This window comes from Lactuca serriola, chromosome 6 (assembly GCF_051521515.1).
Source record: "Lactuca serriola cultivar US96UC23 chromosome 6, Lser_US96UC23_V15, whole genome shotgun sequence".
NCBI classification, from domain to species: domain Eukaryota; kingdom Viridiplantae; phylum Streptophyta; class Magnoliopsida; order Asterales; family Asteraceae; genus Lactuca; species Lactuca serriola.
In genome coordinates this window covers 131,607,578-131,614,164 of record NC_136413.1, presented here as the reverse complement: position 1 = coordinate 131,614,164, position 6,587 = coordinate 131,607,578, and the positions used below count along the sequence as shown (strand labels likewise).

The following is a 6,587-nucleotide window of genomic DNA, read 5'->3' as shown; positions in this document are numbered from 1 at the left end:
TCTAATAAGGGTGAGTATGGTTTGGTTTTCAAAACCAATTTATAATAATATGCCTTTTAGCTCTAAAAATCGTTTTGAGTTGAAGGTTATTTTTTAGCAACACGTAAGTCGATTCACATCGCATAACAAGAGAATCATGTGACATGTAGATAAGACATAAACACACAACATTCCCCTTGAATCTATGTAGTAGATTTTGTCTTGTATTCTAACTAATATTTTTGTAGACATTGTGATTTACCACATTTATGTTGGCTATAGAAGCGATAGGTGGATGTCACGTATAAGTATAACTTTTTTAGGGATAATGAGTTAAAAAGGGTAATATAGGTTTCGATTTATACATATTTGGTCAATAAGTTTTTTTTGTACATATTTGTCTCTTCAACTTGTTTAACTATACACATTCAGTCCTTATGACCGACAACTTCAGGTAAACCGGAAAAAATAACTTAATATGTTAATATATTTCCCGTTTTATACACATTTAGTCCTTAATTATTTTTTGCACATTTAATATTTTTTGTTGCAAAATAAGTCCTTATTGTTTTCGTAACTTATTCATATGATCTCGAGTTTTAACAATCTTTATGTCCACATATTCGTAGTTGAATTTACTACAATTTTCGTTTAGATTACTCCCATTAAAAAGTAATATATTTTTAGTTACGATCTTTATATACATGTGTTCATTATGAATGTATGTATGAACATTTTTTTAAATCGTCAGTAAAAATATATTACTTTTTAACGTGAGTAATCTTAAGCTAATTGGTTGCTTAGGTCTTGTGGTTTGGCAGAGGCCTTGTGTTTTGAATGTCGTAGCTTCTTCATATAATCATATATTTTGAATGATCTTTATATTCATGTGTCCGTATTTACGTCTACTACAACTTTCGTTTAGATTACTCCCGTTCAAAAGTAATCTAGTTTTATTTATGATCTTTATACATGCATTATTTATGTATCTATGAACATTTTCTTTATAAAATTGTAAGTAAAAATATATTATCTTTTAACCAGAGTAATCTAAACGAAAATTATAGTAGACTTAAATACGAACGTGTGGATATAAAGATCTTTAAAATCCAAGATCGTATGAAGAAGTTACGACGTTCACAACACAAGACCTAAGCAACAAGTAATCGTAGTTGTTGTGGTTATAAGCATGAACACCCCCGAACAACTCATTAAAGATTGTCCTATATAGGATACCGTTAAAAAAAAAAAAAAAATTCATAAGTATTGAATGTGTACAAAAACATTGACTTATTTTGCAATGAAAAAATATTAAAAACTAAATATAAAAAAAATGAAGAACTAAATATGTAGAAAGTGATAAATATATTATCATATTAAGTTATTTTTTCCGACGGTCATAAGGACTAAATGTGTACAGTCAAACAAGTTGAAGGGGCAAATATAAATAATAATAAAAAAAACTCAGTAACTAAATATATACATACAAATCGAAAAGTATGTTATTTTTTTAATTCATTATTCGTTTTTTTTTACATTAGTCGGCATCACGAAACATTCATATTAATCTACTATATAACTTCTAAATGTGTGATTGGGCTTCTTTTGTTATAAGGGGGGTGTGTAAGTGCATTATGAATTTTTCGTAATAATTGAGAATTTGGGTATGATTTTTTTAAGTGCCTTATCTTAATAATTCAGAATTTGGGTATGATTTCTTTTTGCAAATATGACAAAGCAAAGATAAGACCTTTTATCTTATGTTTTCTTAGGTGGGGAATCGCCCCCTCCTCTTTTTTATTTTGTTTCGCACAAAAGTGAATTCAATTAGTTCAACAATCGTCCAAGCAGCTACATTAGAAATTATTAACATGTGTATAAAAACTTGTATTTTGATATAGTCAGGTAGTCTATAGAACCCATCATTGACGTCCCCTCTGAGGATTGCTTTTCCCTGAAAATTCTTAACATTACGATGATTACGTCAAAATTCAACATAAACAGGATTGTCTTCTGTTAATTTGGAAATGCTAAGGAGATTTTTGGTTAATTTAAGAATAACAAGCATATTTGGCAATTTTAGATGAGAAAGAGAAGATGAGCCAACATGAGAAATAGACATTTTATTACCATTGCCCACTGGAAGTTTGTCGTCCCCTGTGTACTCTTCTGCATGATGAAGTTTGTGAACATCTGGAGAAACATGATATGTCGCCCCTGTGTCAAAGTACCAGGCCGGATCTATCACATGTGAAGGACTATTGTACTGGACCACATTAGTCTGTCTTGGCTGGTTTCGAGGATTTAGACGACGAGATGGGAAATCCGTTTAATTTTCCCTCTGCCAACAATCGATAGCCTCATGACCAGGTTTATTACAGAGTTGACAAATTGGTCGACGACGTCTAGAGTCAGTATTACGAGAAGAGCCAGAGCTTTGGCCCTGAGAAGAGGAAGAATATCGATTGTTGTTGGTGTGAGAACGATTTACTGTAAGAGCAGTGGATGGGGATTGAACTGTCATTTGTCGAAGATGTTCCTGTTCAATGCGAGCTTCTTCCTGAAGAAGAAGACCTGCAAGATCATCGATGGAAAATACTTCTAGCTTCATCATGAAAGTTGTAATAAAGGCAACATATAAGGAATCAAGGCCATTAAGGAGATGCATAATTAGATCTTCAGTGGGTACAAGGTTGTCGTTTTGAGCAAGAGTGTTTGCAATTGAACGTTTTCGTTCAATGTATTCAATCATGGACATGGACCCTTTTAAAAGGGATTGGAGTTAGGCTTTTAGCTGCATACGATTTGCCCTAGTTTGGGCCCGATACTTTTTCTCAATAGCCAACCAAGCCATATGTGAAGAGGTGCATCTGGTGACAATTGTTAGGGCTTGCTCTGATAAAGTGGATTGAAGCCAAAGTAAAACAAACCAATCGTGTTTCTTCCATAGAACAAAGTCTGGATTTAGTTGAGTAGAAGTCGGAGTAGCCGGAACAGCAGGAGAATCGGCGGTGGCAGGAGTTCCATTGGTGGCTGGAACAACAACGGTAGTGGGAGGTGGAATGGGATTGAGAACGAAATCTTCGAGGTCAAAAGCTTCAAGAGCTGCAATGATTGTAGTGCGCTATAGAGTATGGTTGTCTCTGTTAAGTTTGGCAGTAATTGATGGCATCTGAAAGTTGAGAGCGGAGGCGGTGGTGGTTGCCAAGTTGAGAAGGTGAGGAACGGCTGTTGCCATCAGAAAAAAATATACTCCCTCCGTCCCAAATTGATAGTCTAGTTTTGACTTTTGAAGTATTTTTTCTTCAATTTTGACCTTAAATATTTTTATTTGTATTATATATTACTTGATAAAACTTATAACATTGAAAAAAAACATTTAAAATACAATATATTCATAAATTTTGCATAAAGTATTATCTATCAAAAAAAATATATTTAAGGTCAAAGTTAAAAAAAAATACTTCAAAAGTAAAAAGTGGACTATCAATTTGGGACGGAGGGAGTATGGGGTAAAGCCCTGATACCATATAATGAACGAGAAAATCTGTTGTACTTTCATTCAATGTAAAACTATAAATTTATACAGAGGAGTATAACTGAATTGAGAGATAAACTCTCCTAACTATACGGTAGACTATATTGACTATTTGACTACCTGACTATATCAAAATACAAGTTTTTAATTATAAAAACTTGTATTTTGATATAGTCAGGTAGTCAAATAGTCAGTATAGTCTACCGTATAGTTAGGAGAGTTTCGTTTCACCCTGAAAATCCACTTACATCCAACAATATTAGTGTTAGTGGGACAAGTAACTAATGATCATGTCTTATTCTTCATGAGAGCATCATAAATGCCAATATTTGTGCTTAAGAGCTTGGGTCAAGGTATGAGGTTCAATATTTGGGCCCATGTGAGTAGTAACTGTTAGGGCTTTAGGCTTCAGGGAATTAGTGCTAGCTCGAGTCACCATGGAATGTTGATTTTGCTCACCAGGTCGAAAGTGAATGGGTATGGGGTTTGTTTGTTTTGCACGAGAACTAACCAAAACGCAATATAGTCAGGTAGTCAAATAGTCAGTATAGTGTACCGTATAGTTATGAGAGTTTATCTCTCAATTCAGTTATACTCCTCTGTATAAATTTATAGTTTTACATTGAATGAAAATACAACAGATTTTCTCGTATAAATGAACAATTATATTGGTACACAAATGTGGATTCTAATCTAAAGGTTCAAATAAATAGTATAGAAAAGCATTTGGTTTGTAAAATGATTTTGGAAATAGAATCCGTCAAAAAAATTTAGATATAGAGAAAATCATAATCTTTTAATCCATTTGCCAATTGATAAAAAATAAATAAAATAAATCGCCACCTTTGGGAAGCCTACGTCAAGCCCATCCTAAAACGTTATGTTTTCAACCATAAACATATGAAAGTATGCACTTCAATTGCCAAGGCATCGTGGAATTATGGGTCTCCATTTTATTTTTAATAATTAAAATATTAAAATAAATATATATAAAAATGTAATATATATATATATATATATATATATATATATATATATATATATATATATATATATATATTAAAAACATAATAGTTATTTAATATTTGGTATGAATCAAATCCACAAAAAGTTTGTACTTTGGACCAATATATATTTTTTGGATTTTATCCAAAATTTTAGTTTACTCTTTATTAAGAAATATTAAGCTACTTTGATAACAAAATATACACAACAAAACCGGATATCTAAGTAGGATCCGTTCAAAATTCGGATTTTGACCAAACTTGATCGGATAATCTTATCCACCATACTATAACCGTATCCAATTTGATACCGGATGATAAAACCGGATTTGTCAAAATCCGGATCCAAATCCACCCTACAATCCAATCAACGCATACTAAAAGGGTGTTTAGAATTGCTTTTAAAATGACTTTTAGTTTTTTTTTTTTTAAATTAAAAAATTCAAAAAGATTTTTGGAAAATAGAAAAGTCATTTTCAAAATAACTTTTTGCCATAAAGAAAAAAAAATCAAGTCAAGGAATTTTTTTTTTGACTTTTATCCGTTTAAAATGTAAATTACATTCAAAAATAAAAAAAAAATACATCCAAAGTCTTATACAATTGCCTTAAAAAGCTAAAGTCATAAACAATTTTTACAAAAACAACCCTAAAATCTAAATCATATCAAACCGGTTCGAATCCGGATTATAACCGGATCTAAATTAATCTTAAAATCCAATCCAAACATGATCGGATTTTTACCGGATCAGATTATGATAACGTCACCATATCCGGATCGGATTTTGTGTTTATCAGAGGGAAAGGATGAGATGGAAATTGAAGAAGGAGGCTGAGCAACAGCTTAAGGATTCAGGGAAACAGCTCTTACATATACATCCCCCGGCTTCCGTCAATCAACTCCTCCCTGTTCTTGATGTAAGTCCCCAATTTGACTTTCGTTTCCAAAACGAAGCCCATATTTATCTTTGAATTTCAAACTTTCACCTTTTCAAATCTAGAATCAACGTCAAAATCTAATCCACAAGCAAAACAACTCTTGTTGATTTCTGAATTCACAAACTGTAGACACAATTCGACACTCGAAAGTAGGAATTACCGAGTGTTTCTTCTGTTCATACCCTCAATTGATCCAACGAATTCTTTCTTTTCTCTAGGTTCCTTAGCAAGCTGAGAAACATCTATTCAGTCATGAAGGCGTTGATACATGATGGTATTTCAAGACATTCAGATGTTGATGTGAAGGTTGCAGACGCAGTTACTTCATCCATCAGTGAAATAACAAGAATCGCAGCACCTGATGCACCCTACAATGATGAACAAATGAGGGTACACCATACAACCATACACACCACTTGTTACAAAACTTCCATATCATATATTTTGTTTCTAAACCATTTCTGTTTACACAGGATGCATTCGGTTGATTGTTTCTTCGGTTAACTGGTTCTTATAACAAAAGTGTCTCAATTCTTGAAACCTTTTCTGAAGTCGAATCATTTCTCATCATGATTGATCTTGAATGCGATGAGTTGATTGAATGATTGTGAACATGCTTCTTTCTACATTTTCTTGGATCATTATTCATAAGGTGTGATGTAGATCTTTATGTATTATGTACAAACTTAGAGTGTGTTATACAAGAAATAGGAATACTTTCATTTATTTGTTTATTAATATTTATAGCTTCGAACTTTCATTTCTTCCTATTTGATATTCTAGCAATTTCATCCAAATAAAAAACATTTCTCACTTCTATAATCAGGTAAATTTTCCAAATTGTAATGGTCTGTTCATTTCAAGTTAGGAATAATTTTGTAAAATGAAAACCAATAAAAAGGTAATTTGCGGAATAAGGTCCCAATGGTAAAGTTCTTTATATTTAAAAATGTTTAATGCCCTACTCCCTCGACGGTGTAACAATGTGAATTAGAGACAATAGTTTAAGACAAATATTCTTACATACAAGTGAAATCTCATATTACAACTTCTTATAAAAGTCCACAAGCTAATTCATCCGAAGTCTTCTTTAAATCTTCCAATTCGGATACATGCCAAAATACAAGT

At 32.1% G+C, this 6,587-nt stretch overlaps 1 long non-coding RNA gene across 1 annotated transcript; it reads left to right on the top strand.

The window, feature by feature from the left end:
- The first annotated feature begins 5,302 nt into the window (after positions 1 to 5,302).
- On the top strand, positions 5,303 to 6,197 carry LOC145056836 (uncharacterized). Its single transcript, XR_013685935.1, has 3 exons — positions 5,303 to 5,438; positions 5,678 to 5,849; positions 5,933 to 6,197. It is a non-coding gene; the product is annotated as an uncharacterized LOC145056836 (long non-coding RNA).
- The last annotated feature ends 390 nt before the right edge of the window (positions 6,198 to 6,587 follow it).